Genomic DNA, 10967 nt, shown 5'->3' with positions numbered 1-10967 from the left:
AATGTATCCAATAATAGACCCTATGGGTAGCTAATTCAACTTGGTAACAATTCAAATATGACTCCAAAGTAGAGCCTTCACGTAGAGCAATAGAACTCTAGCATTGATATAATCATTTTTACGATGGAAATAACAATAATAGTAACAATAACTAATAATAGTACCAATCGTACCAACATTTGGGATACTTTCATATAACACTTTTCTTATTGACTTATTTAATCACAATAATGCCACGAGGGAGGTTTCATTATTATCCCCATTTCACAGATGCAGAAACTTGGGCACAGAGGGGGGAGGTAACTTTCCCAGTTCCATGCTTGTCCATAAATTTGTAGTCCTTTTCCTTTTGTCTTTTTTCAAGTTTCAGACTATTTATTAATCAGTGTAAACCCCAGCACAATACACCAACATGATTTCGTGCATTTAGAGGGGAAATATTTCCTGGTTAAGTGGAAAATTGTGCAGGTGGCTTCTAGAAGAACTTCATTCTAAGCAGTTTTATAGTGAAACATTTCATTTAGAAGTCTAGACCTTCTCTCTTCAGTTTGCTGTAATCTACACTCACTGAGTAGAACTTGTACTGATCATTGGGACCCAGCTTGTTCCAGGGCTCTGGGTTATTCTTTCTGTTCCAACTGACACCTGGATTGAACAACGCCAGGTGCGAGACATACAGTGCTGCTCCAGTACCTCCCACTCCAGTAAATATGAAGATGAGGATCGAGCTAGGATGCCTCTTGGCCTGAAGGATGACCTGGAGAAGCATGGTTGCGACAGAAGCCTCGAGTCCAGTCGGAGAGAACAAACTTTCAAGGCCTGGGACTAAACAGTCTACTGTATTCCTTTTTCTTGACAACTGCTTTCACCATGGGATGTTCCACTGAGAAGCAGACTAGTTTGAGGCTTGCTCTGTGTTGTTGTATTATTCAAGTTATTTTGCTAGAAAGCCCGGGAAACCAACTCAAATTTGCTGAAGCACTATGGGAATTTATCGGTGGTGTGTATCCAGTTTCAGGCACAGCTGTATCCAAGTGATTAAATGGTGGCTCACGTGCTCTCTCGGCGCGCTCTCTCTCTCTCTTTCTCTTTCCCTCTCCCCCCACTATGCCCAAGCGTGTGCACACCCAGGCATGAGCGCGCACATGCGTGCACGTGCACACGCATACACACATTTTCTCCACCTCTAGAGTTGCCTACCTCTCTGCTAACATGGTTAAACTGACTAGCATCAGACCTACATCTAAAAGTCTAGAGTTTGGGACTTCCCTGGTGGCGCAGTGGTTAAGAATCCGCCTGCCAATGCAAGGGACACGGGTTCGAGCCCTGGTCCGGGAAGATCCCACATGCCACGGAGCAACTAAGCCTGTGCGCCACAGCTACTGAAGCCCGCGTGCCTAGAGCCCATGCTCCGCAGCAAGAGAAGCCACAGCATTGAGAAGCCCGCGCACCACAACGAAGAGCAGCCCCCTCTCGCAGCAACTTGAGAAAGTGGCGCACAGAAGCGAAGATAAATAAATAAAGTCTAGAGTTTGGTAAAAAGACAAGGCTTTTCCCTCTAAAGTCCCAGCGTGAATCTGGCCTTGAGTCTTGTGGACCTGTCTTGAGTCACCTAATATCCCTAAACCCATCACTGTGGTCAAGTGGAAGGCAACCTTGGCTTGGCCTGACCTGAGCCAATTGCCCATCTTCGCTGGGTGAGGAGAGGGTTTGGCTCCACCTAAACTGTGTGAATCAAGGCTGAGAAAGGCAAATTGAGATGTTGGTATTCAAAGAAGGAGGGAGTCCATGCAGGACAGACCAAAATAACAGACATTCGTTGCCGCTGCCAGCAAAGCAGTCAGTGGTAGACACTGGATGATATTTGACCACGAGGTTGAGTGTAGGGAATCTTTATCTTTGGATTGGATGTCCAGTAGCCTGTTTTTTCCCTACAAAGCTTGCTGACCAAAGTCCTTTTAAAGATTCTAACAGTTTTGAATTCATGACTCATGGATCACTCAAGAAACTGAGCCACTGCCATATTTTTACTTCTATTTTGATATTCATTTATTCATTCAACAAATATTAATGTAGCCCTAGCTAGGTGTAAGGATCTTGAAATACAGAGGTGAATCGGTGTCATGGCCCTGGCTTACATTCCAGCGAGGGGCTTAATATCCATTTAATGTAGGTTTGCTTGACTACATAAATCACATGAAGGTTTTGAATATAATGTTGGATTTTCCTATGACACCATGGATAGAATTTCAAATAGTAGCAGGTAGTCAGTACATGTTTGCTGATTGATTATATGATGGTAAAGATTCATCCTTGTGTATCATTATTTTTTCTCTATTGTTTATCTGTTCCTAGACCAATCAGATCATGAGTGATGGAGACCAGCTATGTTTCCGAGAATACTGATGTAATGCTATTTCTTACAGGTGGTGGAAATGGAAATTATTTGCTATGGGAACCCCACATCTACTAATTATTGGCGTGGTGGTAAACGTGTGTGGGAATGGGAGACCTTACAACTGTCTTTCTTCCCTTTCTGTATTTTTGCTACCTTTGATCTGGAATTTTAATCTTATTGGGTTAAATTATTTCTGGTGAGGTGTTCAAAGACTTTCAAGTATCTCTGCCTTTTAGAACATTAGCTTCTTTGTTGTGTGTTTTTTCTTAACTATTCCAAATATAGTATAATGACCAGAAAGCAGAAAGAAAAACCATTTTATGTTCTTGAATTTGATACCATATTCACAGCTTCCACTTAGTACCTTTCTAGTTCTTAGGTTCATTTCAATGTCATTTTCGAGGTGCCTGCCAGGATTATAATCATTTCAATCCAGGTTTCTATACATTTAGGGAATAAGTTGGTTCATTTGATTTAAACACAAGACCTTAATATCTGTATTTATACATGGCTCAAAGCTCCTAGTAGAGTTATTGTAGAGCTAGACTACTGTACATTATTTAATATATTTATTAATTCATTGAGCAAGTATTTACTGAACACCTACCATGTGTGAAGGGGGTCAAAAGGTACAAACTTCCAGTTATAAAATAAATAAGTCCTGGGGATGTAACATACTGCACGGTGACTGTAGTTAGTAATACTGTATTGTACATCTGAAAGTTGCTAAGAAAGTAAATAGACCTTAAAAGTTCTCAGCACAAGAAAAAAATTGTAACTATGTGCAATGGTGAATGTTAACTAGACTTGTTGTGGTGACCATTTCACAGTATATACATATATATCTCAAATCATTACATTGTACACCTGAAACTCATATAATGTTATATGTCAATTAAATCTCAATTTTAAAAAGTATCAACAACAAGGTCCTATTGTATAGCACAGGGAACTATATTCAATACCCTGTGATAAACCATAATGGAAAAGAAAAAAATGAAATGAAATAAATAAATAAATAAGTTCGTACTCTCAAGGGCTAGGAAGAGATGTAAACCACAGAATGGGGGAGAGTAGTCAGGGAAGAGCCCTTAGATTGGGGGAGTGTATTAGCTTGGTGGCCGTAACACAATATCACAGAGTGGCTTAAACAACAGAAATGTGTTTTTTCACAGTTCTAGAGGTTAGAAGTCCAAGGTCAAGGTGCCAGCAGTTTTGGTTTCTTCTGAGGCCTCTCTCCTTGGCTTACAGATGGCCATCTCCTCACTGTGTGTCCACTTGGTCATCTCTGTGTGTGTTTGTCTGTGCTAATCTCTTATTCTTATTAGGACACCAGTCATATCGAATTAGGGCCACCCTTACAAACCCTTTTTAACTTAATCACCTCTTTATAGGACTTATTGATGAATATAGTCACATTCTGAGATGCTGAGGGCTAGGACTTCAATATGAATTCTGGGAGGACACAATTCAGCCCATAACGGGGGTTCAGGGAGGTCCTCTCTGAGGAGGGGAGACATCTGAGCAGAGACCGAATGAGGGAACGAGTCACAGGTGTAGGGTGAGTCATCTGGGGGAAGAGCGCTTCTGGCAGGGGGACAGTTGGTGCACAGGCTGGAGGCTGGAGGCTGTAATATCAAGGAGGCCATGGTGAACAGAACCCATGAGGGAGGGCAAGGATGCCACAGGTTCAAGCAGAGGCCAGCCATGAGGAAACCTGGAGGCATGGTGAAGACTGAATTTTCTTCTGAATGTCATGGGAAGTCAGGGGAGTGTTTTTTTTTTTTTTTGCGGTACGCGGGCCTCTCACAGCTGCGGCCTCTCCCGTTGCAGAGCACAGGCTCCGGACGCGCAGGCTCAGCGACCATGGCTCACGGGCCCAGCCGCTCCGCGGCATGTGGGATCTTCCCGGACTGGGGCACGAACCCATGTCCCCTGCATCGGCAGGCGGACTCTCAACCACTGTGCCACCAGGGAAGCCCTCAGGGGAGGGTTTTGAGCAAGGCAGGGACATAATTTCACATATGTTTGTAAAGGATTATTTTTAAATTTGCAAAGATTTTCTGTAGACTCCCAAGGATTCACTTGGAAAGATCATACTGATCATGAAACCCAGAAAAGTTGAGATGCAGACCTCAGGGGTTACTCTCCACTGATTTCCTAGGAATTCCTTCCCTCAAAGATGAAGGTATCAGCTAAGAATTCTTTGGAATACTGGATTACTACTGATGTTTCTCCTGCCACATGCAATGATGCTGAGTTTCTGACAAGAGAAATATCTGGCTCAATTTGCATATATGGAAAAATACCCTTTCCTTGAAGAGAAACTTTGCTTCTGATGATTGGGTCTGTAGTAATTTATTTATAAGGAGTGATGTTGAATTGACATCACTTGGGACAACTTGAGTCAGGGCAAAACTCTGAGGTGTCTTTTCCATCTTTGACAAATGTCATCTCTAGAATAGATGAAGTAACAAGAGAGAATGCCAATTACTTTGGAAGTCTTGAGCAACCTGTTGCCAAAAAATAAGGGATCCCCACAAAGCAAGTCACATACCTAGACCCTATTCTGAAATAACCAGAGACTGGGCATTCTAAAGCCCCATGTACGGGAAGCCTGCACGACACTGGATTATAACCCAAACCATCAAGACATTTTAAGTCACTTAAAATGGCCATATCCATCTGTACAGGGTATTTATGTTGTACTCAGATTCAGGCACTATACTCAGTAGAAAACATATTTGTTGGATAGATTGGTAGTCATTTTCGTGGGAACTTGTGAACATGAGCCGTCAACTTTTCCCTCTTGTATCTCCATTAAGCTTTGTTACTGAAGGCTGTCTTCTGGAATCTGTAAAAAACTTCCTCATATAGAAGAATATAACGATTTTGGACACACACACACACACACACACACACACACAGAAACTTTCAACTGTAATCTCCTGGTTAGAGATAGTAGAATTTTAGGTGAGATCAGTTAGATTTCAAAAATAACAGTAGGTCACTTTTTCAGTCTCTCTTCTTTTGGAAACACACTCTCTGTTTTATGAATGGCGAGAAGGTAAATAGAAAACAAATTTATCTAGTATATGCCATGGAAATCGTTTAGATAACTGGAAACAACTTCAATATGAATATGAAAGCTTCCCTCACCCCCAAAGGGAGAGAAAATGGACTAAGCTACTCTGGCCAAATAATTAAAATTGTATATGTGTGAATTTCCATATCTAAATCCAAACATTCCTTGTCTAGAACATTCCTCTAAAGATTGTCTTCTGGCACCTGAAGACACGAAATGGCCCAGGATCACAATACATTTTCACAGAGTCTTGGTACTGAAGGATAGAATTCAAGGCATTAGGCAGAATATCTCAGTCAAGTTCTCCAGCATTTTGAAGCTATCCTTGAAGGCTGCATTAAAAGGATAGCACAGCGGTAAAGTAATGTCTCATTTGCTTCAATAAGCAAAGTTGGAGATTATTTATGATAACACAGTCACCAGAAGAATGTGTTCCTGTGCATTCTGAAGACGTGAAGCCTCACTTTGAGTCTTACTATTAAGTCCTTGCTGTGAAGGGGTGGTAAGTGTGATTAAGCTGTTAGATTAGCAAGGTTCTACTGCATTTTCGCTTTAAGCCAGAGTGCTTTCACAGCTGAGCTGTAATGCTCTGAAAATGCCTGCATAACAAGATCCAGACGTGGAGTTGAATCCCAAATGGTAAACGGCCAACGGCATTTATCCACTATTACATTGCCGAAGCCATAAAGAGTCAGCACGTCTGAAAAGACACTGTGCCTAAGTCCCAAAGCGTAGAGGAAGCCAGCGCAGGAAACAGGAGGCTCTTTCAATAATAACATACCGCTACAGGGTGGGAAGGTAGTTGCATTTTCTAGAGACTACCAGCGTGAACTCCAGTCCCTTCTTAGAAGTCAAGTAGAAAGAATGAACCTAAATTATCCTGTTGATGACTAAATGTTACATTTAGCTCCCTGGAGTCCATGCTTGGAAGAGAATTTCAAGGAATCACATTTAGCTTGCTGGCCAAGTGGGACTTGCCACATACTTGAGTAAACACAGGTTTCCTAATAAACTGCCTTCCTTAGAAATCTGAAGTACTGACATCCTTGAGTTCAGGAGGACGTAAATATCTCAGGGAGGCAGGAAAATGGATCAAGTTGTAGAATGATAGAGCTAGAAAGAAAACCAAGTGCACCTTACAGCAGATAGCTAAAGGAGTGTGAGAAATTACATTGTAGAAAAGTACATTGTGGCTGCCAAGTTGAGGCTCTAGCTTGCAAAGTCGCCTGGACCCATGAATAGGTTGAATCTTGTACAGACCCTATTTGCCTGGCTTGATAGACTTTCATTTCCCATGAGACTGATACATTTGGCAGGTATGACTCTGGACCCGTGCCGAGCAAAATAGGAGAACGCAGAACTACAAGGCTTGGCCTTGGGCTTGGAGAGGTAGGCAGTGAACATGCACACCTGCAACAAAGGTGACAGCATGCTGGTGGGGTTTTAGCGATAGATTTTAATGAAGTTAGGAAGAGTTTAGTGATTGTGACCAAGAACAGAAAGGTAAATGTTTCCTTTGCTTCATTGGTAGCTTCTCAGAAGAGTTTAGGGCAGGGCCAGGGGTGCTGAAGCTGGATCTAGAAAAGTGAATGAAATCTATCAGTGACTCCATTGACAGCGTCCAAAGCCACAGAGGGCGAAGGTATTACTGTTTTCTAGGAGGATGAAAGATGACATTTAATTGGTTATCTTTGCAAACTTTGGGATATAAATATGAAACGAAACCTTTACCCAGGATCGAAAGTAGCCATCATTGTCTTAATTATACATACAAGCTCCGTGACTCCTTCTGGTCCTAATGGTTCCTCTCTTTCACAGACAAAACATTTTAGTACATTGATGTCCTTAAATGTATTCCATAGAAATTATTTTAAATGGGGAAAGTCCGAGAAGAAAAAATAAGATACATTTTATCTTCTAAATGGAATAAGTAAAAATAGGTTTCTGACTGTGTATCTGCTATCACATCACCTAGGAGTGACTGGGTGGATTTTTACTGGGTTGGAGGGCACGTTTGCAATGACGTAACGTGAAATATGGGCTGCGTGGCGACACTTGCTCGGAGTTGGGTCCTGGAGGGCTACTTCAAAGAGAACGACAATCATCGCTCAAAGACGTGGACCTGGCAGGGCAGGGTGGGGTGTGTGACTGCCAAAGACCAAAGAAAAAACACACCATTGTATTATCTTAGGTCAGGTTCTCCCAGAAACGGACTTGGAAATGAAGATTCATGTGCAAGGAATTTTTAAAGGAGTTGCTCCCTGGGGAAAATCAGAGGGGATGGGGTGGGAGTGGGAGGCCAGACAGGCAGGACAGAGAACACAAAGAAGCCAAGCCAGGGGGCCATTGCAGGCAAGTCCGAGCCTCAGCCTGACCCTGGGAGGGCCGTGGAGTGTAAGTTACACCTCAGACTTGATCCCAACTCTGGGCAGAGAGCTGAGCTTTCATGTTGGGTACCAGTCAGTCATCGACCAACGGCCCCCCCGGAGAATCTAAATTCCAGTCTTCTGAAGAGAGTCACTGGTGCAGGCCATTGGATGCAAACATAGAAGCCAAGGGTAAGGCATCCAGAAATGGAAAAAGAATTTTGAGGGGATCACAGAGACACCCAGTAGTTCATCACATGTATTAAAACCTGTGTACAGGACAAGGAATAGGTATTTCAGATGAGTCCAAAATTCTAAAGGCAGACACTTCAAATTGCAAAAGCTGGTTTTCAGTTGAGCTGCTTCCCTCACGGGTGGGCAACCCGTTGCAGCTGGCAGCAGCGGAGGTGTGTATACTTGGTCATACTTTTGAACAATGGCTGGTGATTCCCCTTCGTAGCTGCTGTATAATCTTAGGTGCCTGCTGAGCTCTTCTCCTGCTGCCCTCATTGCGGTGGCTGCAGGACTGCTCTGGAGGTACGTCTGACCCAAAACACCTGACAAGCCTCTTTCTTATTCAACCTGTGTCTGGAGGAACACTTTTTTTCTTTCTCTCCAGACTGAGGGAAGGAGAGGCTGAGACAGTTCTCTTTGAGAAGACTACATAGTCAAGGGCTAGATTCTGTGATACAAGTACTGTAAGAGTGTCATGAAAATGCAGGTTAATTAGGATTGGAGGAATCATGGAAGGATTCTTGGAGGAGATGGGGCTTCATCTTGGCCTTGTAAATCAGTGGAATTCAGAGAGGTGGAAGACAGAAGGAAGGGCATCCTGGCCGAGGGAAACAAACTGGGTGGAGGCACAGAAGCATGACCCGATATGAGCTTTAATGGCACAAGCTGAAGACTGGCTTAGCCCAAGTAAAGAATCACGGCACAAAAGGCTAACTGTTGGGACTTCTCTGGTGGCGCAGCGGTTAAGAATCTGCCTGCCAGGGCTTCCCTGGTGGCGCAGTGGTTGACAGTCCGCCTGACGATGCAGGGGACATGGGTTCGTGCCCCGGTCCGGGAAGATCCCACATGCCGCGGAGCGGCTGGGCCCGTGAGCCATGGCCGCTGAGCCTGTGCGTCCAGAGCCTGTGCTCTGCAACAGGAGAGGCCACAACAGTGAGAGGCCCGCGTACCGCAAAGGAAAAAAAAAAAAAAAGAATCCACCTGACAATGCAGGGGACACAGGTTCGAGCCCTGGTCCGGGAAGATCCCATGTGCCGCGGAGCAACAAAGCCCGTGCGCCACAACTACTGAGCCCGCGTGCCACAACTACTGAAGCCCGTGTTCCTAGAGCCTGTGCGCCACAACAAGAGAAACCACAGTGAGAAGCCTGAGCACCGCAATGAAGAGTAGCCCCCGCTCACCGCAACTAGAGAAAGCCCGTGCGCAGCCATGAAGACCCAACGCAGCCAAAAATAAATAAATAAAGTTATTTTTAAAAAGGGGAAAAAAAGGCCGACCGTTGGTCGCCCTGGGCCTGAAAATTGGGTCATGGTCTTAAGCCGTCTCCCACTCCTGCTTGCTTCCGCTTATTTCTGATTCTCCGCCCAGTTCCCCACTCAGGCTTGCTTTCCATCAAGCTGCGACGTGCGCTGGACCATCCTCCTAATTAATACGTGCCAGGTTCCATGAGCTGACAAGCTTTCAATACAGAGAAACAAATGATCCAAGCCAGGACGAAAAGCAGAACAAATAAAGACGGCGGGGGGGCTTCGAGTGAACAGCATCAGGGAACAGGCAAATTTCTGAGACTTTTTGGAAAAGGGGAAACCTGATGTGTTAATTAGGTGTCTATGTCAGTAATAAGCCTGCTCAGAGGAAGGTAATGAAAGAAACAAAAGGGGCAGCGCAGGGGGCTGTTCAGGCAGAATGGAAGTTATGGTGTAAGGAGGGGGGGAGAGTTTGTTATTCTTCTCTGTTATTTTATGTACGTCTGTGGTCTGTTGGCTCCGTGAGACAGGACTCGGCCTTCTGTGTTTTGTAAAGCCCCACGAATAAAGAGCTTTGGGTATAAATGACATTGCAGTTTCTGCCCCCAGGACCCATTTCAACAGGAAGTACTGCAGCCTTACCAGCTCCAACTGGTGGCGGATTTGGGCTTTTCTGAGCATATCTGACTCAGAGGAACTGTCTGCCGCTGAGATGGGCCAATAGAAGGGTTCAAAGCAAGAGGAAGCACAGCGGGGCCATGAGGCACCAGAACACCCACAATGAAGGAAGAGGGCTGTGGAGCCTAAGCCTTCATCCAGCTTCAGTCCACTTGGCCAAGGGGATATGAACTCAGGCACTGGAATCAGACAGATGTGGTTCTAACCCCAGCTCTGCCCCTTGCTGGCTCTGTGGTCAGATCTTCCAGCTGGTACTACTAAGCCGAAAAAAGACAGTCTCTCTTCTACGCCGCTGCCAGATTCATTTTCCAAAAGTGCAGCTTCAGATATATCTTTCTGCTGTTCGGAACCGGCTCCCAACTACTTAGCCGGGTGGGTCCCTGCAGGCTTTGGGGACTGAGCGAGTTACTTACTCCTCCTACACCTCACTCTCTTCTTCTGTGAAGTAAGGATAATAGTCACTGCATTGTTGCACTGCTGTAAAAATTAAAGATAATCCTTATAAAGCACTTGGGACATACCAAGTGCTCAGTTAACATTCATTTTCATTATCTGTTAAGGGACTGCTTGAGTGCAAAGCCCAGCTCTCCACTTGCTAGCTCTGTGATCTCGGGCAAATTTCTTCATTTCTCTATGCCTCAGTTTCTCACCTGTAAAAGAGAGTTGTTGCGGGGATTAGATGAGTTAATGCCTCTTAAGCATCCTGAGCAGTACTTGGGTGTTCAGTAAGCTTTAGTTTTCTATTATTACGCTGTCACTGTCATTAGCAGCGCCATCACCATCATCATTTAGATCTGGGAGAAAAAAGAAGGCCATTGGGAATATGTGTATTGAAAACTGTCCCTGAGGTTGCCTGGGTAGGGGAAGCAGTGGAAGGAGCGACTGGACACTCTCCGCGCTCCTCACCAGGGATTCAGGCAGGTCCCCGGGTCACTGGGACATTTATGATGAGGGAGGGG

The 10967-nt window shown here is 44.5% G+C and overlaps 1 pseudogene; it reads right to left on the bottom strand.

The window, feature by feature from the left end:
* Window positions 1-520: 520 nt before the first annotated feature.
* LOC114903677 lies at window positions 521-769 on the bottom strand (annotated as a pseudogene).
* Between the last annotated feature and the right edge of the window lie 10198 nt (window positions 770-10967).

This window comes from Monodon monoceros, unplaced genomic scaffold, assembly GCF_005190385.1.
Source record: "Monodon monoceros isolate NGI ecotype Baffin Bay Population unplaced genomic scaffold, NGI_Narwhal_1 Super_Scaffold_21, whole genome shotgun sequence".
Lineage (NCBI taxonomy): Eukaryota > Metazoa > Chordata > Mammalia > Artiodactyla > Monodontidae > Monodon > Monodon monoceros.
Note: the sequence above shows the minus strand (reverse complement) of the source record. Positions and strands in the feature narration are given on the sequence as shown.